Source organism: Protopterus annectens, chromosome 6.part1, assembly GCF_019279795.1.
Source record: "Protopterus annectens isolate FY-2018-M chromosome 6.part1, PAN1.0, whole genome shotgun sequence".
Taxonomy (NCBI): domain Eukaryota; kingdom Metazoa; phylum Chordata; order Ceratodontiformes; family Protopteridae; genus Protopterus; species Protopterus annectens.
The window spans coordinates 49,534,425-49,555,648 of NC_056738.1; the positions used below are offsets into that span (position 1 = coordinate 49,534,425).

At 44.7% G+C, this 21,224-nt stretch overlaps 1 protein-coding gene across 1 annotated transcript in view; it reads right to left on the reverse strand.

The window, feature by feature from the left end:
* Positions 1 to 21,224, reverse strand: part of ZNF512 (zinc finger protein 512) — a 1,352,022-nt gene that overhangs the window by 277,518 nt on the left and 1,053,280 nt on the right. The window lies entirely within an intron of this gene.

Sequence of the window (21,224 nt, forward strand, 5' to 3'; positions counted from 1 at the left end):
AGTGTGCACTGAACTCCAGGTGGCTGCTTCCAAAATGTCCTTGGTAGGGGACCCCCTGAGGAAGGCTGCAGAGGTGGCTGTGGCTCTGGTGGAGTGTGATCTGATGCATGCAGGCACAGTTTTTCCATGAAATGAGTAACAAAAGCGTATGCAGTGGGCTATCCATTTTGAAATTGTCTGTTTGGAAATAGCCTTTCCTTGAGCACCTGCAGCATAGGACACAAAGAGTTGCTCAGATTTCCTGAATGGCTTTGTTCTGTCCAAATAGTAACAAAGTTGCCTGTGAATGTCCAAGGAATGTCGTAGTTTTTCTCCTTTGTTTTGTGGATTAGGATAAAAGTTAGATAAGTGGATAGTCTGATTCAAAGCTACACTGGATACTACCTCTGGCATAAAGGTATGGTTGGTTCGTAAAGAAACTCTGTCCTGATGGAAAATGATGAATGGTTGCACAGCCATGAGGGCCTGTAGCTCCGAAACCCTGTGTGCTGAGGTGATAGCCAGAAGAAAGGCTGCTTTCCATGACAAGTACTGTAACTCTGTTGAAGAAGCTGGCTCGAAGGGAGGAAGGGTCAGCTTTTCCAATACAAAGTTGAGGTCCCAAGCAGGGACTGGTGGTTTCCTTGGGGGTTTTATATTCTTTGCCCCTCTGAGGAACTGCCTTAAGAGAGGATGCGAGAATAAAGGAGGATCTGTGTTGTATTGTGCAGAAATGGCTGAAGCGTGGATCTTGATGGAGGAGAAGGAAAGTCCCATTGTTTAACATCTCAGCTAGGTACTGTAAAATTTGAGGTATATTTATTACCCAAGGATTCAGTCCCTTTTCTTTATTCCAGGCACAAAATCGTTTCCATTTGGCGGAGTAGGCCTTTCTAGTAGAAGATCTTCTGGCCTCCAAGATGACTTCCTGCACCTCCTTGGAGAGGAGAAACTGTTGGGAAATCAAGGAATTCTCCATGCAGCTAGATTTAGGGTTTTGAGATGGCTGTGAAGGGTTTTGTAGTTGTGCTGGGACAACAGAAGAGGGACTAGAGGTAGGGTCCATGGTGGGGAATGTGTCAGGCTCTTCAAGAGCGGATACCAGTGTTGTCTTGGCCAGTCTGGAGCAATGAGAATCATTTTCGGCCTCTCTGCTCTGGCTTTTAATAGAACTTTGGGCAGCAGAGGAAGAGGCGGGAAGGCATAGACTGTCAATGTTGCCCAATTGAAGGAAAGTGCGTCCACTTTCCAGGCCTGTGGAGGATAGGTCCTTGAACAAAATTTTTTCAACTGGCAATTTCTGTGGGTAGCAAAGAGATCTATGTCTGGCTGTCCCCATGCGTGAGTTATCTTTGTGAAAACTTGAGGATGCAACTTCTATTTGTGTGGATCTGTCATATTTCTCCTTAGGTTGTCTGCCAGTGTGTGCAGGAATTGTGCCAGTAGTTGAATTTGCAATTCCAGTGCTGTGTTCCATAAGGTCATGACTTGCCTGCACAGGGGGTATGAAGGAATTCCCCCCTGTTTGTTTATGTACCACATCACTGTGGTGTTGTCTGTCCTTATCAATAGCTGGCCTGGATGCAGTAGGTCTTTGAAGGTCATAATAGCCTTTTGCACGGCTAGCATTTCCTTTTGGTTGATGTGAAGGTGCTTTTCTTTTCGGGTTCATTTTCCCTGAATACACTGATCTGTCATGTGTGCTCCCCAGGCATAATCTGAGGCATCTGTTGTGATGCTTTGAGTTGCTTGAGGTACACAGAAAGGAAGACCTGTGTTTCTTTGGCAAGCTTGAGCCCACCACATAAAATCCTTCTGAAGGCATGGAATGAGTGGTATAATTGCTTCCAAGCTGTGGCTGTGTTGAGACCATAAGTTTTTTAGGTACCATTGAAGTTTCCTCATATGCAGCTTTGCACATGGGATTAGTAGGATGCAAGATGCCATGAATCTCAGAGCCTGCAGGACTTTCCTTGCAGTTAGCCTGGTGTAAGTTGCCATTTTCCTGAAGTATTGAGACAGTTGCCCTTGCTTGTCTGGCGTGAGGTAGGCCATCTGGGTGGTTGTATCCAAGCTGGCACCCAGGAAAATTATTTGTTGAGAGGGTATTAGTTTTGATTTCTTTTTGTTGACTGTGTATCCCAGGTAGTACAACAGTTTTATTACAAACGCCAGGTGTTGCAATAGTATGCCCTTACTGTCCGCTTGGATCAGGCAGTCCAGATATGGGTAGATTTGTATCCCTTGAAGTCTGCAGAAGGCGATTACTGATGCCAGGCATTTCGTAAACACTCTGGGTGCAGTAGATAAGCCAAAGGGCAATGCAGATAATTGGTAATGGGTTGAACCTGCAAGAAATCTGAGATATCTTCTGCAATCTTGTCTGATAGGGACATGCAGGTATGCCTCCTTGAGGTCCAATGTTACCAGCCAAGACTCCTTGCCCAGCATGGGAAGAAGCTGCTGTAATGTGAGCATCTTGAATTTTGGCACCTGTAGATATGTGTTTAGGATGGATAGGTCTAAGATAGGTCTCCAATCTTTGTCTTTCCTTGGTACCAGGAATAGTCTGGAATAAAACCCTTGACCTTGCTCTTTTGCAGGTACCTCTTGAATTGCTTTTATGTCCATGAGAGCTGAAATTTGTTTTTGTGCCTCTGCCCTTTGATTGTGTGGCAGGTCTGGCATGCCTCTCATTTTTGGAAGGGTGTGAAAGTGGAACCTGTAGCCTCTGTCTATAATGTCCAGAATCCATTTGTCTTTTGTTAACAATATGCCAATTTTTTGAGAATAATGTCTGTTTTCCGCCCAAAGGTGCTGCCATTAAAGCTTTGCTTGGCAGGTATAGGGGGAAGTCATTGTGTCTGTTTTCTAAAAGACTGTGATCTATCTTCACCACCTCTTGGGGTTGGTGCTTGCCACTGTCTGGCTCTGAAAGATCCTTGAGGTTGCCCTCTACCCCTTGGACGCCTGTATCTGCCCCTTTGAGGTCTGTCCGTGGCTGGAAAGGATCAATTTTTTGAAAGCCAGTAAACGTGGAGGCTGTACCTGCAGGAAATCTTTAACTGTCTGCATTGATTTTGCTTTTTCCTCCATTTTCTTTAGCACCTCCTCAGCTTTAACACCAAACAATACATCTTTTTGAAGAGGTGCATCTAATAATTTAGCTTTGACATGATCTGGTAAGGTTTGCTCTTTGAGCCAAGCATGCCTACGTATAACAGACCCCGTAACAGCAGCTCTACATGAGCACACTGCAAGGTATGTTTACCACTTGCTCTGCACCATGCAACAAATCCTGTAACTCTTAAATCTGGTTGTTGTGGTTGTGTCATTTGCTTTTCAGCTGAGATATCAAAAACTGTTGATACTTTAACATATGGAACTGACAGTTTAATGCCCTCATGGTTAAAGTGGCCGAGGTGTACACCTTTTTCCCCCACCTTTCTAAAGCTCTGGAATCTCTCTCTGAAGGTAATGGGTTTTTAGCAGTAGAGGCCTTAATTCCCAAGGGACCCTGTGAAATTGTTTCTGGGTCAGCAGTATGGCTTTTATATAGTAACTGGTAAGAATCAGGAACCCGGTAATACCTGTCTGGTTTAACAGGAGCTGGAGGCAAAGAATCTGGATTAAGGCTGGCTTCTGTGTACACATCATCTAATATATCTAAAACAGGAGGGATAGCCAAAGGCCTATGCTGGGGGAGCAGAAGAAATTCCCTGAGCCTTTTCTTGGAATCTGAGTAATCTTGGCCTTCCCAGTGAAAGTGTTCCCTCAATGTATGCAGGGTTTCCCCAAAGGAGAAGTCCTCAGGGGGGGAGACCGAGGGAATAGACTCCTCTGCATCAGAGTCTTCGAATGGAGAATAGGCATAATCCTGGTCCTCAGATAGTTCTAAGGTAATATAAGCTTGATCTGAGGAAGGGTAGTCTTCCTCTAATCTGGGCCTTTTGTCAGAGGGGGGTTGAGAACCCTTGATAAGAGTAATCAAATCCTCAGCCATTTTAAGCATCTGTTTTTTAGGCATGGTGCCTTGAGATGGGGTCTGAGGAACCTGTTTTTTGGTTTTCATGGCTGCTTTAGATTTAGTGAAGGCTTTAATAGAGAAGGAGGAAGGCCTGGAGACCCCTTGAGAAATGGCAGGCCTGTCTAAATTCTGAGTTTCCCCGCCAGGAAAAGCGTCGGTATCTGTAGTAGGAATGGGGGCCGAGGAGCCTGCGGCCTCAGGTACTGAAGATACCGGTAATGCATTGTCATCGGCACTCAGGGGCTGCGTAGGCGCCTCGCTGAGTACCGGAGAACCGGTAGTCGGCCTTAGCGTGGTTTCAGTCGGAGGTGCGGACCGCGTATGTCGGTACTTATCTTTGTGTTTTTTGCTCAAAACTGGAGTAGGAGTATCAGACGACATAATATAATTACATTTTTTGCCAAAAAAGTGAAGTGCGAACTCCGCCCAACGCTTAATAGTGCGCTTGTTGAATCTAGCACAAAAATGGCAGGCCGAGACGTCGTGGTCTGGGCCTAAGCAAGGTATACAGAAAGAGTGGAAATCCTTATGAGGTATTTGCTTCCCACAAGAAATACAATTATTAACTTTTACTGACATCGGTCTGAGGCAAGAAAAGTTTCCCCAACGGGGTACTTAGCTTTGTAGAAGACTTTGGTTCTGGATTTGGAATGAAAATCTCAGGAGTCGGCCGACCGGTACTTGCGAACTGCTTTTGCTTCGGGCACCGTGCGGCAAGAAAGACTGAAGAAAATGGTGTCGGCTGCATCTTATATACCCCTGGCGCACTGACGTCAGGGAAGAAGCGACAGCAACCGACGCTGGACCAAGACTTTGGAACTCGGGCCGACTGAGGGACCACCTGACGGCAGGATAACCCAAGTGTAATGACTGCAGCAGTGTAACAAGAACATCGGATACAGTGTCCTATCCACTTTGAAATGGTCTGCTTTGAAATAGCCTTTCCCTGTGATCCTGCAGCATATGCAACAAACAATTGCTCAGTTCTCCTGAAAGCTTTTGTTTTGTCCAAGTAGAAGCATAACTGCCTGTGTATGTCCAATGAGTGCAGAAGTTTCTCCCCTTTATTATGTGGATTTGGATAGAATGTTGGCGATTGAATAGTTTGGTTAAGAGCCACACTGGATACCACCTTTGGCATAAATGTACGGTTTGTTCTTAAAGAAACCCTGTTCTGATGAAAAATGATGAAAGGTTCAACTGCCATTAGTGCCTGTAACTCTGAGCCTCTTCGTGCTGAGGTTATTGCCAGAAGCAGAGAAGTTTTCCATGACAAATATTTTAAGTCTGCTGTATTGGCTGGCTCAAAAGGAGGTAATGTTAGTTTTTCCATGACAAAGTTGAGGTCCCAAGTTGGTGTTGGTGCTCTCTGGGGCGGTCTTATGTTTTTAGCCTCTCTGAGGTACTGTTTTAATAATGGATGAGAGAAAATAGGAGGATCCATGTTATAATGAGCTGAGATGGCAGAGGTGTGGATCTTAATGGATGAAAAGGATAGGCCTTTGTCCAGCATCTCAGTTAAGTATTGTAATATCTGAGGAATATTTGGAACAAGAGGGTCAAAGCTTTGAGCCTGGTTCCAGGCGCAGAATCTCTTCCACTTTTCTGAATAGGATTTCCTGGTGCTGGGCCTCCTGGCCTCCAAAATAACATCCATAACAGATTTAGATAGAGGTGTTGGTTGCTTGGCTAAGTAATCTGCCATGCAGCCAGGTTTAAGGTTTTGAGCTGGCTGTGTAGGATCTGATTTTGTTGAGTCAGAAATTGAGGCATTTGAGGCAAAATCCATGGTGGGCCTTGAGCCAAATTCTTTAAGATTGGGTACCAGTGCTGGCATGGCCAGTCTGGGGCAATCAGGATCATTTTTGGCCTTTCTTGTCTAGCTTTTAGGAGTACCTTTGAAAGGAGAGGCAGTGGTGGGAAGGCATAAACTGTTAGGGTTTTCCAGCTGAACGAGAGAGCATCCACTTTCCATGCTTGTGAGTGGTAAGTCCTTGTGCAGAATTTCTGTAGTTGGCAGTTCAGAGGGGAGGCAAATAGATCTATGTCTGGGCACCCTCATTTTTGTATTATCATGCTGAATACTTGTGGATTTAATTTCCACTCGTGAGGATCCATGTTTCTTCTTAAATCGTCTGCCAGAGTATTTTTCTTTCCTGGCAGGAATTGTGCTTGCAGATGAACTTGACAGGTCAGTGCTGTGTTCCACAAAGTCATTGCTTGTCTGCAGAGGAGTAGGAACGAGTGCCCCCTTGCTTGTTTATGTACCACATAACTGTGGTGTTATCAGTCTTTAGTAATAGTTGTCCTGGATACAGAAGGTCCTTGAAAGCTGTTAGGGCATTTTGTACAGCTAGCATCTCTTTTTGATTGATGTGAAGATGCATTTTGTCTGCTGGCCACTTGCCCTGAATACATTTTCCTGCCATGTGTGCTCCCCAGGCGATATCCGAAGCATCTGTTGTTAGTGTCTGCCTGGCTGTGGGTAAAGTGAAAGGCTGTCCCTTGTTGTGGTGACATGCCTGTGCCCACCATCGAAAACTCCTGTTGTAGGCAGGGAAAAAGTGATATTACTGTTCCCAAACTTTGAGAGTGTTGAGTCCAAACACTTTTTAGGTACCACTGTAATTTCCTCATATGCAGTCTGGCATATGGTATTACTAGTATGCAGGACGCCATGAACCCCAAGGCCTGCAGAATTTTTCTTGCAGGGAGTTGGGTTTTTGTTGCCATCAACTGAAAGCACCGAGTCAGTTGTCTCTGCTTGTCTGGCATGAGATAAGCCATCTGGGCCGGTGTATTTAAGCTGGCACCCAGGAATATTATCGCTTGTGAGGGCACTAGTTTTTACTTCTTTTCGTTTACTGTGTACCCTAGGCAAATTAGCAATCTTTTTACAAACGCCAGATGCTTTAGAAGAATGTCCTTGCTCTCTGCTTGAATAAGACAGTTGTCCAAGTAGGGATATATTTGAATTCCTTTTTGTCTGCAAAATGCAATTACTGGTGCCAGGCATTTTGTGAAGACCCTGGGCGCAGTAGATAAGCCAAAGGGCAGTGCAGAGAATTGGTAATGCATTGAGCCTGGTATAAATCTGAGGTATTTTCTGCAATTTTGCCTGATTGGGACATGCATGTATGCCTCTTTGAGGTCCAAGGTAACAAGCCAAGCCTTCTTGCCCAGCATGGGAAGCTGCTGCTGTAGTGTCAACATTTTGAATTTCGGAACATCCAGGTAAGTATTTAGAGTAGATAGGTCCATTATGGGTCTCCAGGCTTTGTCCTTTCTGGGGACCAAGAAAAGTCTTGAGTAAAATCATTGTCCTTGTTCCTGTTGTGGCACTTTATGAATAGCTCTCATGTCCATGAGGGCCTTAATTTGTTTTTGTGCCTCTGCCCATTGATTTTGTGGCAGGTCTGGCATTCCTTTTGGCCTTGGTAGAGTGTGAAAGTGGAACCTGTAACCTTGAGACACAATATTCAGAACCCATTTGTCTTGGGTTATTATATGCCAATTTCATGAAAAAAGTGCTAGTTTTCCACCTAAGGAAGTGGCCAAAAGGTAAGTGCTTGGCATTTTTAGGGGGAAGTCATTGGGTCCGTTTCCTAGAAGGTTGTGACTTGTCTCCTCCTCCTTTTGGGGTTGAAGCACCCCACTGACGTGGTCGGAGAGAGCCTTGGGGCTGAGATCTGCCTCTTGGGCGTCTATCTCTTTGTGGCCTGACACTGGAAATGACCAACTTTTTGCAGGCCAATTTCTGCTAAATCGAGGTGGCTGTACCTGTAAGAAATCCTTCACTGTTTGCATAGATTTTGCCTTATCCTCTATTTTCTTTAATACCTCTTCTGCCTTAACACCAAACAAAATATCATGTTGTAAAGGTGCATCCAATAATTTTGCCTTAACATGGTCAGGTAAACCTTGTTCTTTTAACCAAGCATGCCTTCGAATTACAGTTCCTGTAACTGCGGCTCTACAAGAAGCCTCTAAAGAATCAAAACCACATTGCAGAGTATGTTTTCCCACTTGTTCAGCTGCATGCAATAAATCCTGCATTTCCTTATAATCAGGACCTTCTAAACTTGTAAGCATTTTCTGTTTTAACAGAGACATTAAATATTGTTGGTATTTAAGCATGTGGAACTGGCAATTTAAAGCTCTTACTGCTAAAGTTGCACAAGTGTGTACGTTCTTCCCCCATCTGTCTAACGCTCTAAAATCTCGTCAGAGGGAAATGGATTTTTAGCAGTGGAAGCCTTTACCCCTTTGGGACCTGGGAAATAGTTTCTGGGTCAGCAGCAGGGTTTTTATTAAGAAATTTGTGAGAGTCAGGGACTCTGTAGTACCTATCTGTCTTGACTGGTGCTGGAGGCAAAGAATCAGGGGTTAAACTGGTTTCGGAGAACACATCATCCACAATATCCAACACTGGCGGAACCAGCAAGGGGCCTGTGTTGAGGTAATAAAAGAAAATCTCTGAGCCTTTTCTTGGATTCTGAATAATCCTGGCTCTCCCAATGGAAATGCTCCCTCATGGTATGCAAAGTTTCCCCAAAAGAGTAATCCTCAAGAGGAGAGGCTGAAGGGATTGATTCTTCAGCATCAGAGTCCTCATAGGAGAGTAAAGAGTATCCCTGGTCTGAAGAGGAATCAGAAGAAATGGAAACCTGGTCAGAGGAATCAGTCTGTATCCTGCCTAGGCCTTTTATCAGGAGGGGGATGGGAACCCCTGATTAGAGTAATTAGGTCTTCGGCCATTTTGAGCATCTGTTTTTTAGGCATGGAGGCCTGTTCAGGTGTATGCTGTACTTGTTTCTTTGTCTTTAATTGAGTTTTAGACTTATTGTTTTGATGGTAATCTGTGAAGGTCTGAAAACACCCTCAGAAGCAGATGCCTGCTCAGCGGTTCCAGACCCATCTGAGGGGTTAATTTCCATAGGCCCAATACCTTGAGTTTCCAGAGGCCTAGTAATCTCCACGTGGGAGTTGGAGGCGGCCTGTGGCTCTGAGGTAGCAGGTGTCAGGGCCTGCGAAAGCGGCTCACTGAGAACCGGCGAGCTGGTGACTGGCCTAGAAAAAGCTTCATCGTCAGTTTTGGACCTTGGATGCCTGTCCTTATCTTTGTCTTTAGTTTTGTGTATTCCGGTCGTCGGTTGTTCAGACGGCATGGTATAATTAACCTTCGGCCAAAATAATGGCGAGCAAAATCAAACCGACATTTAATATTGCGCTTGTTAAATCTAGCACAAAACCGACTAGTGGCATCGTGGTCTGGGCCTAGGCATGGAATACATTAAGAATGAAAATCCTTATGAGGTATTTGCTTCCCACAAGAAATGCAATTATTAACTTTTACTGACATCGGTCTGAGGCGAGAAAAAGTTGCCCCAACAGGGTATTTAGCTTTATTGAAGACTTTGTTTCTGAAATTTGACTTCGAAAATCTCAGGAGTCGGCCGACCGGCACTTGCAAACTGCTTTTGCTTTGGGCACCACGCGGCAAGAAAGACTGAAGAAAATGGCGTCGGCTGCATCTTATATATCCCTGGTGCATTGACGTCAGGAAAGAAGAGACAGCAACCGACACCGGACCAAGACTTTGGAACTCTGGCCGACTGCGGGACCGCCTGACGGCAGGATAACCCAAGTGTAATGACTGCAGCAGTGTAACACAAACATGTGCCTGTTCCCCACCCTGAAGCGAAAGAACTGTCTGCAGCTTTCCCTTATTGGGATGTGCAGATAAGCTTCTTTGAGACCCAAAGTCACCAGCCAGGAATCATTGGCCAGCATTGGCAGCAACTGCTGAAGAGTGAGTATTTTGAACTTGGGAATCACTAAGAGGCATGTTGCTTACATATGTCCAACAGCAACAGACTAAAATGTGTTAATTCCATTTTCTTTTTAAGTTTCATCCCAGTGGGGTAAAGATGGTGGCTGTCTTTTGAGTAGAGGTGACAAGCCATGCTGTGTATATGTATATAGATTCACTTGATAATCTAGAAATACTGAAATATAAAATTTCAGTATCTCGCGACTATAAAGCTGAAAACTCAAACCAAAAACCAAAACCGCGAACATAAACAAAACACTATACCACACATGCAAACACAAATACACCTAGCAAAACAACACAGACGAACACAACACACACCTACTCTTCCTATAAGCAAGGGGGCCAAGCCCCCTTGCCCCCCCACACCCCCACTACTTATATATACTAACTCCGAGGCCGCATTAAAAACTGAAATACAGAAAACCCACCACCACACATTCTACACCCCCCCTTCACAAACACACCACATACATACAAACACCACCACTCTCAACACTAATACACACACTTACTTACCTATCTAACCTCACCCACACCTAACAAGGCCCAGAACACTCACATACACAAACCCTCCCCAAAACCCTTAAAAAAAAAAAAAAAAAAAAACACTAACCTAACACTCCATTAGTACCGTGGGTTTGACATGTCTTTAACTCTTTGGGAAAGTTCTGGATTAGCTGCTGCTATGTGATGTTCCAAACTGCAGTCATTTTGCAGCGTTTTTAGGTTTGGATGCATGATGCTGTAGTTGTTCTGAGTTAACATCAAAGGCATCAGGGGTATTGTACATATTGTTCGAGACATGCTCCTCAGTAGTGGGTACCAGTGTTGTCTTGGCCAGTTTGGAGCTATCAGGATTATCCTTTTTTTTGAGCTGGTGATTGAGAGGTGATGAATAGATCTATTTGAGGCATTCCCCATTTCTTTGAGATGGTCTTGAAGATGTCCGTGTGCAGCTCCATTCGTGGGCATCCGATGTGGTTCTGCTTCTCAAAGTCATTCTGCATAGGGGGCATGAATGAGTGCCTCCCTGTTTGTTGATGTACCACATGACTGTGGTGTTGTCTGTCCTTATCAACTGGCCCCCTTTGAGAAATGGTCTGAACTTTTGGATTGCCAGTTTTACTGCTAGCATTACTCATAGGTTGATGTGCAGGTGAAGTTGATCCTGTGTCCACAATCCTTGCGCATTTGTCCAGCATGTGGGGAAGGGTAGCCTGGGTTTGACTGGCATGCTTGAGCCCACCATAGGAACTCCTGTTTTAAGCATGGAATTAGTGGATTTCTGTTTCTAGGCTGTGTCTGTGTTGGGACCATAAATTCTTTAGGTACCACTGTAGGGAGTTCTTTTGTTTTCTGCAGTTAGGAATGCCATTTGTTTTACTGTGTCCAATTCAGCAAGAATGTCCTTGTTTGGGATGGTATCAGCCTTGACTTTTGTAAATTGACTGTGTATCCCAGTGCTTGTAGCAAGTAAATGACCCTTTGTAAATCTGTTGTCAGCTTGCTTTTGTTGTCCCCTTGTAGCAGGCAGTCGTCCAGGTATGGGTAAATTTGAATTCCCTGTAGTCTGCAATGGGCGATTACTGATGCCAGGCATTTTGTGAATACTCTGGGCGTAGATAAGCCAAAGGGCAATGCTGAGAATTGATAATGCTCTGATCCTGCAAGAAATCTGAGGTATCTTCTGCAGATTGGTCGAATGGGGACGTGCAGGTATGCCTCCTTGAGATCTAGAGTTACCAGCCAACACTCCTTGCCCAGCATGGGAAGAAGTTGCTGTAGGGTCAGCATTTTGAATTTTGGGACAATGATGTATGTATTTAAGGTGGACAGGTCGAGAATAGGTCTCCAACTTTTTTCCTTTCTTGGAACTAGGAATAGTCTGGAGTAGAATCCCTTTCCTTGTTCTGTTGTTGGCACTCTTTCCACAGCTCTCATGTTTGCTAACTGCATTATCTGTTGTAGAGCCTCTGTTTTTTGATTTGGAGGTAGATTTGGCATTCCTCTTTTGACTGGTAAAGTGTGGAAGTGGAACCGGTAACCTTGATCTATGGTTTGTAAAATCCACTTGTCTTTTGTGATATAGTGCCAGTTCTTTGAAAATAAGGTTAATTTTCCGCCTAATGGAGCTGCTATTTGTTCCCTGGTAGGCGGTTTAGGTTAAGTCACTGTGGTTGTGCTGGTCTTATCCATAGGAGCATCTAGCAACTTAGCTTTAACATGATCCGGTAAAGCTTGCTCCTTTAGCCATGCATGCCTTCTTATCACTGTGCCAGTCATGGCTGATCTAAATGAAGCCTCCAGTGCATCATAGCCACATTTTAAGGAATGGTTACTAACCTGTTGTATGTTATTTACCATTTCTAATACATATTTCTTATCAATAGATTCATCAGTGGTTAGTTTTTGTTAACTGATCAAGCATAAACTCTTGGTATTGTATCATGTGAAACTGACAGTTTAAAGCTCTAGCTGAGAGAGTAGCTGAAGTGTAGACCTTTTACCCCATCTGTCTAATGACCTGGCTTCCCTTTCAGAAGGAATAGGGTTTTAGCTTTGGGACCCTGGGATATAGTTTGGGGTCTGCAAGTGGGGCCTTGTAAAGGTGGTGATGAGTGTCTGGCACCCTGTAAAATCTGTCTGGTTTGGCAGGGCCTGGAGGTAAAGAATCTGGACCAGAGCAGACATCATTGAAGCCATCATCCACCTCAGAGAGAACAGGAGGTATAGCTAAGGGCCTCTGCTGTGGAAGGTGCAGAAAGGTCCTAAGTCTCTTTCTGCAGTCTGAGAAATCCTGTTGCTGCCATTGGAACTGCTCTCGCATGGCATGTAAGGTTTCCCCAAAGTAGAATTCTTCTGCTGGGAAGCAGCTGGAATGGATTCTTCAGCATCTGATCTTCAAAATTGGAGAAAAAAGCCTCTGGCTGGTCAGTTATGTCTGATTCATCTGGAGAATCAACAGAGGACACTGGCTCAGGGGCCCTGCCCTAGGTCTCTTCTCTGGGGGCTGAGAGGCCCTGTCTGGGTGAGATTGAGATCCCTAATTAATGAAATTAAATCTTCTGCCAGTAAGCATTTGAGAACTAGAGAGTAGCAGGGGCCTCAGTGTGATAGATTCAGCTGTACTTTGATCAGTTTTCTCGGTTTCGGCGAAACCGAGACACTCTCTTATCTTTGCGTTTTTGCAGTTTGGGTAGTCGGAGGATCCGGCGGCATAATATCAAAATCAGAACCGAAAAACTGTTCAGCAAACTCCGACCGACGCCTAAGCGTTGTCGGTTGAAAGCAGGGGTATTCGGTAGAAGTAATCTCTGGATCCGACCGACCGGCACTTGCGAACAGCTTCTGCTTCGGGCGCCACGCGGCAAGAAAGACTGAGGAAAATGGCGTCGGCTGATGCCTTTATACCCAAAGACCAACAGAGATGACGTCGGGTGAAGTGCGACATCAGCCGAAGCCGGACCCGGACTTTGGAATCCGGCCGACTGAAGGGCTGACTGACGACAGGACAACCCAGTTGTTATGACTGCAGATGCATCCATGAAGGACATCATAACTTCTATATGTTAAGTTGTCTATCTCGCCTTCATTCTTGCTGGATGGGACCGCGTCCCTAGCACCTTGTCCCGGGTGGCCCTAGCGAACACTCCAAGAACAGTGGAACCAAAGTTAGCTCTATGCCTAGAAGCTAAGGCCAACTTATAATGAGAAATGAAAGTCTGAGGTAGCCCAAGTAGCCGCTACAAATGGTGTCAATAGGCAGTCTGTCTTGGAAGGCTAAAGAAGTAGCCAAAGCTCTGGTGGAATGGGCCTTAGGTTTATTAGGCAGTTTTTGGTGTCTAATTTCATACACAAGGGAAATCAAAGATGTTAGCCATCTGGATAATGATACCTTTGAAACTGAAAGTCCCTTTCTGCTTTCCGCATAGGAGACAAACAGCTGATCAGATTTTCTGAATTGTTTTGTTCTGTCCAAGTAGTACCTCAATTGACGATGAACATCCAGGCAGTGTAATTTTCGTTCAGAGCTATTGGAATATTCTGGAAAAAAGACAGGGAGGTCAATGCTTTGATTTAGATTTGATGTCGAGACCACCTTAGGCAAAAGGAAGGGTTAGTTCATAAGGATACTCTGTCCTTATAACTGCAGGTTCGAAAGGGGAAGAATCAAAGCAAGAACTAAATTTAGGTCCCAAGGAGAAGGAGGATTTCTTATAGGAGGTCTGAGAAGAAAAACTCCTTTCAAAAAGGCTTTGCAAAGCTTGTGGGACATTAAGGCAGATTCAGAAATACCCACATGAAAGTTAGAAATAGCTGCCAATTGAACTTTGGTAGAGGAGATGAACCTGCATGGAAGAGTTCAGCTAGAAAATCAAGGACTAATTGGATGGAAGCAGTGAAAGGATCTATGTCCTTTCCTTGAGCCCAATATGAAAGCGTTTCCACTTACTCAAATAAATCTTCCAGTGGAAGATTTATGGGAAGCTATCAAAATATCTCGAATTGAGATAATTGAGGAAGCCTGGCTAAGGTTGGAACTGGAGGAACCAAGCAGTGAGGTTCAGAGAGGGAGGGGCGATGAAACTGACCCGACTGATGGATCAAAAGATCTGGAACTAGGTCCAGATTCCACATCGCTCCAAAAGAAATGATGTAGAAAGGGGAACCACACCGTCGAGGCCAGTAAGGAGCAATGAGGATCAATGAGGCCTTCTGAGCGATAGCTTTCTGTATCACTTGAGAGAGTGGGAAGGAGGAAATGCATACAGAAGTCCCGGGAATAGAGTGAAATATTCTCTGCACTTGCTGTTTTGGGAGTAGCAAAAGATCGCAGCAAGGCTGACCCCACTTGAGAAAATTTCTCTCAACAGAGTCTTTCAGAGACCACTCGTGAGGCATGAGGATAGCTCTGCTCAACTTGTCCGCAACCGCTGAGAAGAAATGCCCATTGCCACAGTCTGAGTGCTTCTCGACACAGGGGTATGACCTGGTTCCGCCTTGTTTGTTGATGTACCACACTACAGACATATTGTCTGTCTGGATTGCTGTCGTTCCCAACAGAACATTTATGTGCAAGTGGCATTCGTTTGGTTGCCATGTGCCCTGGACCGTCCTGCCCTGATAATGCCCCCACCCGATCAGGGAGGCATCCGTTGTCAGAGTAGCAACCGGATTTTGCACGCATGATCATAATGGTGTGAGACATTGGAAGTTGCTGGTATGACCATTGAGTAAAGAGCATCCATTGAAGGATCTGCATGTGGAATCTGGCTAATGGAAGCAGAGGTATGGCAGCGCCATAATTCCCAACACTTTCAGAACTAACCTGGCTTTGGGTGAGACCAGTTTGTGAATGTCTGCTATTCTCTGATGTGTTAGTCTTGAACATGTTTACTGTGTCTAGATTTGCGCCTATGTAGGTAATAGTACGACAAGGCGACAAAACAGACTTTTCGCAATTTATTGAAATGCCTAACTTTTGACAAATGCGAAAAGTGTAATCCCTGGCCATCAGAAGGAGATGCTTGGTGGGAGCTGTGAGGAGCCAGTCGTCCAAATATGGAAACACCTGGAATCCTTGTAGTCTCAGGTGAGAAGCTACCACTGCCATGCATTTGGTAAACACCCGGGGGGCAGTGGTGAGACCAAAGGGCAGGGCCCTGAACTGAAAATGACTGGTTCCCAGCCTGAAGCCTGAAGCGGAGGAATCTTCTGGAGCGTCTGTTCATTTTTATGTGATAGTACGCATCCTGAAGGTCTATAGAGCACATCCAGTTTCCTTTGCCCAAAAGGGGGGGATTTTTGATTGATTTGGAATCGAAGAAAGGGGATAGAATAGCCTTGAAATGATGGACTGTACCCATTTGTCTTGAGTCAGGGATAGCCAGGCTTCTGGGTACAGTGACAATCTTCCCCGACTGCCTCCGAAGGTGGGCAGTCGGGCAACACCTCAGGGATGCTGAAAGGGCTTGTCAGGAAGGCTTCCGATTGCCCTGGTTCTCGGACCCCTGCCCCTAGGCGTCTACCATTGTTATTCCGCCTCTGCCTCTGGCGAGAAGCGACTCTGTCGTCAAGATGTCTTGAAGGTCCGCATTAAAGGCACACCTGTCCCTGCGGCTCTACTCGCTCCATCAGCGTAAGAAAGAGCGCATGGAGGAGTTGGTTATGGAGTTAAGGGTAGCCAGCTGCGTGTTCATCTTATCTTGAAAACCCGCAGCTGTAGGGTCCTTTAACATTTTTCGCTTCCTTGATCAAGTCCCTTTGAATTTGCAACCACCTGCATGAGGGGGGGTCAAGGGGACACCCAGGAGGTGGAAGGCGAGAGCCAACGCCTCAAGATACACAGATTCATCCTCCGAAGGGTTGAGGGCTGGCCAATTTCCCCTCTGGGATCTCTAGAATGTCTGCAAATGAGACATCTTCAGAAGGGAGCAGGGCAAATCTGTGTCAGCGTGATGGACTCAGGTGAGTCAATGTGTTTGGGAGTGACTTGACCTGAGGCACCATGGAGGGAGGGCGGAGCCGACTGTGGAGTAGAGCCAGGCTCTAACACTCCGCATGACCTCGAATGCACCCTGTCAGGCAGAGCCAGAGGTCCCCGCTCCGAGCTAAGAACCTCCCTCGGCACCGACAGTGATGGCTCGAGGCCGATGTCGGAGCCGAACTCACCAGCACCGAACGGCAAGTCGGGGAAGAAATCGAGGCGGCGGGCCGAAGACAATTGTATCGGCTCCGGCGCTATCAGTCTCGGTTTTCTGGTTGTCGGCTCCGAAGGTCTGGTCGGAGCCGACACGGGGTCTGTTACCTCGGCTCCAGCGGGCCGAGGAACCACAGAAACTGTATTGAGACTCATCGGCTCCAGGGTTGAAACCTTAGGTCTCGGCTCAGTTGTGGAGCCGAAGACCTAGATATAGAGGGCTTCCCAGCACAGGAGTCCTGCGGGTCAGAATCCCAGACAGTAGACACAGGAGTGTGGCGTGTCAGAGACATTTTCTGACAGCACGCGTACACACTAAGATATCGAGACCTTTGCTTCTTTGAACATATCTACAGGTGATGCACACACACACAGTCCACCAAACACACACTAATTACACCCTGTCTAGTTCCGATAAGCCGGCAGAAGCCACTAACTAGGTTTTGAAAAATAACACACACTCTCCACTAGGGAAGAAAAAGGCCCGTGGGCCCAAGGGAAGAACTTAAAGTTCTTGTGAGGGGAAAAAACAGGAATTTTAAGAAGGGGATAATTTCTCTAAACTAAGGGAAATAAGTAAAAATAATATTAAAATTAAAGGGGTTTTAATAGACTAACTACACAAGAAAAGTCCTTACCAAGAACGGTAAGAAACCGGCTTACCTCGATAGCTGTAGCGGCAAAAGCGAGATCTAAGGCGCTCTCGCCCTAGCATTGTCGGGATATAAAGGGGAGCCTCGAGCAATTGGAACCAACTCTGGCGGAAGGCTTTAGAGTGGCGGTCGGGCGGTCGGCTCCGAACCCATCCAGCAAGAATGAAGGCGAGATAGACAACTTAACATATATTGTTGGTATTTAAGCATGTGGAACTGGCAATTTAAAGCTCTTACTGCTAAAGTTGCACAAGTGTATACTTTCTTCCCCCATCTAACGCTCTAAAATCTCGTCAGAGGGAAATGGATTTTTAGCAGTGGAAGCCTTTACCCCTTTGGGACCTGGGAAATAGTTTCTGGGTCAGCAGCAGCGTTTTTATTAAGAAATTTGTGAGAGTCAGGGACTCTGTAGTACCTATCTGGCTTGACTGGTGCTGGAGGCAAAGAATCAGGGGTTAAACTGGTTTCGGAGAACACATCATCCACAATATCCAACACTGGCGGAACCAGCAAGGGGCCTGTGTTGAGGTAATAAAAGAAAATCTCTGAGCCTTTTCTTGGATTCTGAATAATCCTGGCTCTCCCAATGGAAATGCTCCCTCATGGTATGCAAAGTTTCCCCAAAAGAGTAATCCTCAAGAGGAGAGGCTGAAGGGATTGATTCTTCAGCATCAGAGTCCTCATAGGAGAGTAAAGAGTATCCCTGGTCTGAAGAGGAATCAGAAGAAATGGAAACCTGGTCAGAGGAATCAGTCTGTATCCTGCCTAGGCCTTTTATCAGGAGGGGGATGGGAACCCCTGATTAGAGTAATTAGGTCTTCGGCCATTTTGAGCATCTGTTTTTTAGGCATGGAGGCCTGTCCAGGTGTATGCTGTACTTGTTTCTTTGTCTTTGAGTTTTAGACTTACTGTTTTGATGGTAATCTGTGAAGGTCTGAAAACACCCTCAGAAGCAGATGCCTGCTCAGCGGTTCCAGACCCATCTGAGGGGTTAATTTCCATAGGCCCAATACCTTGAGTTTCCAGAGGCCTAGTAATCTCCACGTGGGAGTTGGAGGCGGCCTGCGGCTCTGAGGTAGCAGGTGTCAGGGCCTGCGAAAGCGGCTCACTGAGAACCGGCGAGCTGGTGACTGGCCTAGAAAAAGCTTCATCGTCAGTTTTGGACCTTGGATGTCTGTCCTTATCTTTGTCTTTGCGTTTTTTTGTGTATTCCGGTCGTCGGTTGTTCCGACGGCATGGTATAATTAACCTTCGGCCAAAATAATGGCGAGCAAAATCAAACCGACATTTAATATTGCGCTTGTTAAATCTAGCACAAAACCGACTAGTGGCATCGTGGTCTGGGCCTAGGCATGGAATACATTAAGAATGAAAATCCTTATGAGGTATTTGCTTCCCACAAGAAATGCAATTATTAACTTTTACTGACATCGGTCTGAGGCGAGAAAAAGTTGCCCCAACAGGGTATTTAGCTTTATTGAAGACTTTGTTTCTGAAATTTGACTTCGAAAATCTCAGGAGTCGGCCGACCGGCACTTGCGAACTGCTTTTGCTTTGGGCACCACGCGGCAAGAAAGACTGAAGAAAATGGCGTCGGCTGGATCTTATATATCCCTGGTGCATTGACGTCAGGAAAGAAGAGACAGCAACCGACACCGGACCAAGACTTTGGAACTCTGGTCCGAAGCTGGGACCGCCTGACGGCAGGATAACCCAAGTGTAATGACTGCAGCAGTGTAACACAAACATGTGCCTGTTCCCCACCCTGAAGCGAAGGAACTGTCTGCAGCTTTCCCTTATTGGGATGTGCAGATAAGCTTCTTTGAGACCCAAAGTCACCAGCCAGGAATCCTTGGCCAGCATTGGCAGCAACTGCTGAAGAGTGAGTATTTTGAACTTGGGAATCACCAAGAGGCATGTTGCTTACATATGTCCAACAGCAACAGACTAAAATGTGTTAATTCCATTTTCTTTTTAAGTTTCATCCCAGTGGGGTAAAGATGGTGGCTGTCTTTTGAGTAGAAGTGACAAGCCATGCTGTGTATATGTATATAGATTCACTTGATAATCTAGAAATACTGAAATATAAAATTTCAGTATCTCGCGACTATAAAGCTGAAAACTCAAACCAAAACCAAACATGAACATAAACAAAACACTATACCACACATGCAAACACAAATACACCTAGCAAAACAACACAGACTTAACACAACACACACACCTACTCTTCCTATAAAGGCCAAGCCCCTTGCCCCCACACCCCCACTACTTATATATACTAACTCGAGGCCGCATTAAAAACTGAAATACAGAAAACCCACCACACACATTCTACACCCCCCCTTCACAAACACACCACATACATACAAACACCACCACTCTCAACACTAATACACACACTTACTTACCTATCTAACCTCACCCACACCTAACAAGGCCCAGAACACTCACATACACAAACCCTCCCCAAAACCCTTAAAAAAAAATAAAAAAAAACACTAACCTAACACTCCATTAGTACCGTGGGTTTGACATTACTGGGTTCGATAATCTGCAGTTTCCACAACTGCAGATTTGATAATTTGGTCTCGAAATACTGAAATTCGACATGTCAGTATTTCAAGATTCCAAAGGGAACCTATATATATATATATATATATATATATATATATATATATATATATATATATATATATATATACATACACACACACATATATATATATATATATATATATATATATATATATATATATATATATATACACACACACATATACATACATACATACATATATATATATACATATATATGTGCGTGTGATATATATGGATTTACAGTACATTAGCGAATTCACGTTTCACCGAAATGTAAATCCGCTAATATAATTACATGAAAGTGCATTTTATCGAAAATGCACTTTCGCGTAATAAAGTTTAAAAAATAGAGTGGTAAGGTGGATGCGGATTGAAAACCTGCTGTTTGCATGTTATATTAGATGTACATCAACATTTAGTGTTGATTTACAACGGGATTATTACTGAGATCGTGGTACAGTGGGGATGAGGGAACGTTCCCTTTTCCCCACTGTAGTGTGATCTTGGAGTGAGAATATTTAAGTAGGGGGGTGTGGGGGGCACAGCATACATATAGTATTTATAAACACACACAAATACGAAACATATGACTGTGTTCATTTGTGATCTTAATCTAAAACCAGAGAGGAACTTTTCCCCCTGAGGTGTAGAAAGGAAGTTAATATTCCCAGATATGCCTTGCATATCCATACAAGCATCTCTTATCAGTTTACTATGAACTGCTATTCTGTCAGCTTTCAGAACCAAGCCATGGTTACAGCTCATTTCTTCCTTAAAAAGACTGAACTTTGTTCCTTAATCATGAAGTTTGTTCAGGTGATCACTAGATGAAAAGGATTATTAAAAAAATGTTAACTACACCTCAGAGCATCTGGAACTTCAAGGGGCCTAGTGACACCCAGACCCCTGGGTTAATTCAGTAATCTCCCCCCAAAGTTAATACAGTGTAGTCTTCTTAATCGGGTCAGGGTGTACTGACAGGATGCAGGAAATGGAAAAGTTGAGTCGTCGAGGCTGAATTTCTTTCCTTAATCATGTTTTTTTAGGCCATCACTAAATGAGGTTTGTTTACAAACATTAAAATGTACCTCAGAATATCTAGAACCCCCACTGCTTCTGAGGGTCAAGCATTTTTTTTTTTTTTTTTTTAACTTTAATAATTTCAAACTTGCACACACTGATTAACAGTAACTACTCAACAATCAAGTCAACATATTTAAAAATATATGGGCCTCTCCAGGCATCATAAAGCAACGAGACCACCCACCCACAGAGACCACTTGGCACTTCATCCCCAACTTAATGCAGTTATTTTCTCTACAGTTATCAGGATGCAGTTTTGTCTACTTAGGATGTACTGAATGAATGCAAACAACAAACCTAAGAATAAGACACAGAAAATTAAGAAAAAATATAATCTGTAGGGTT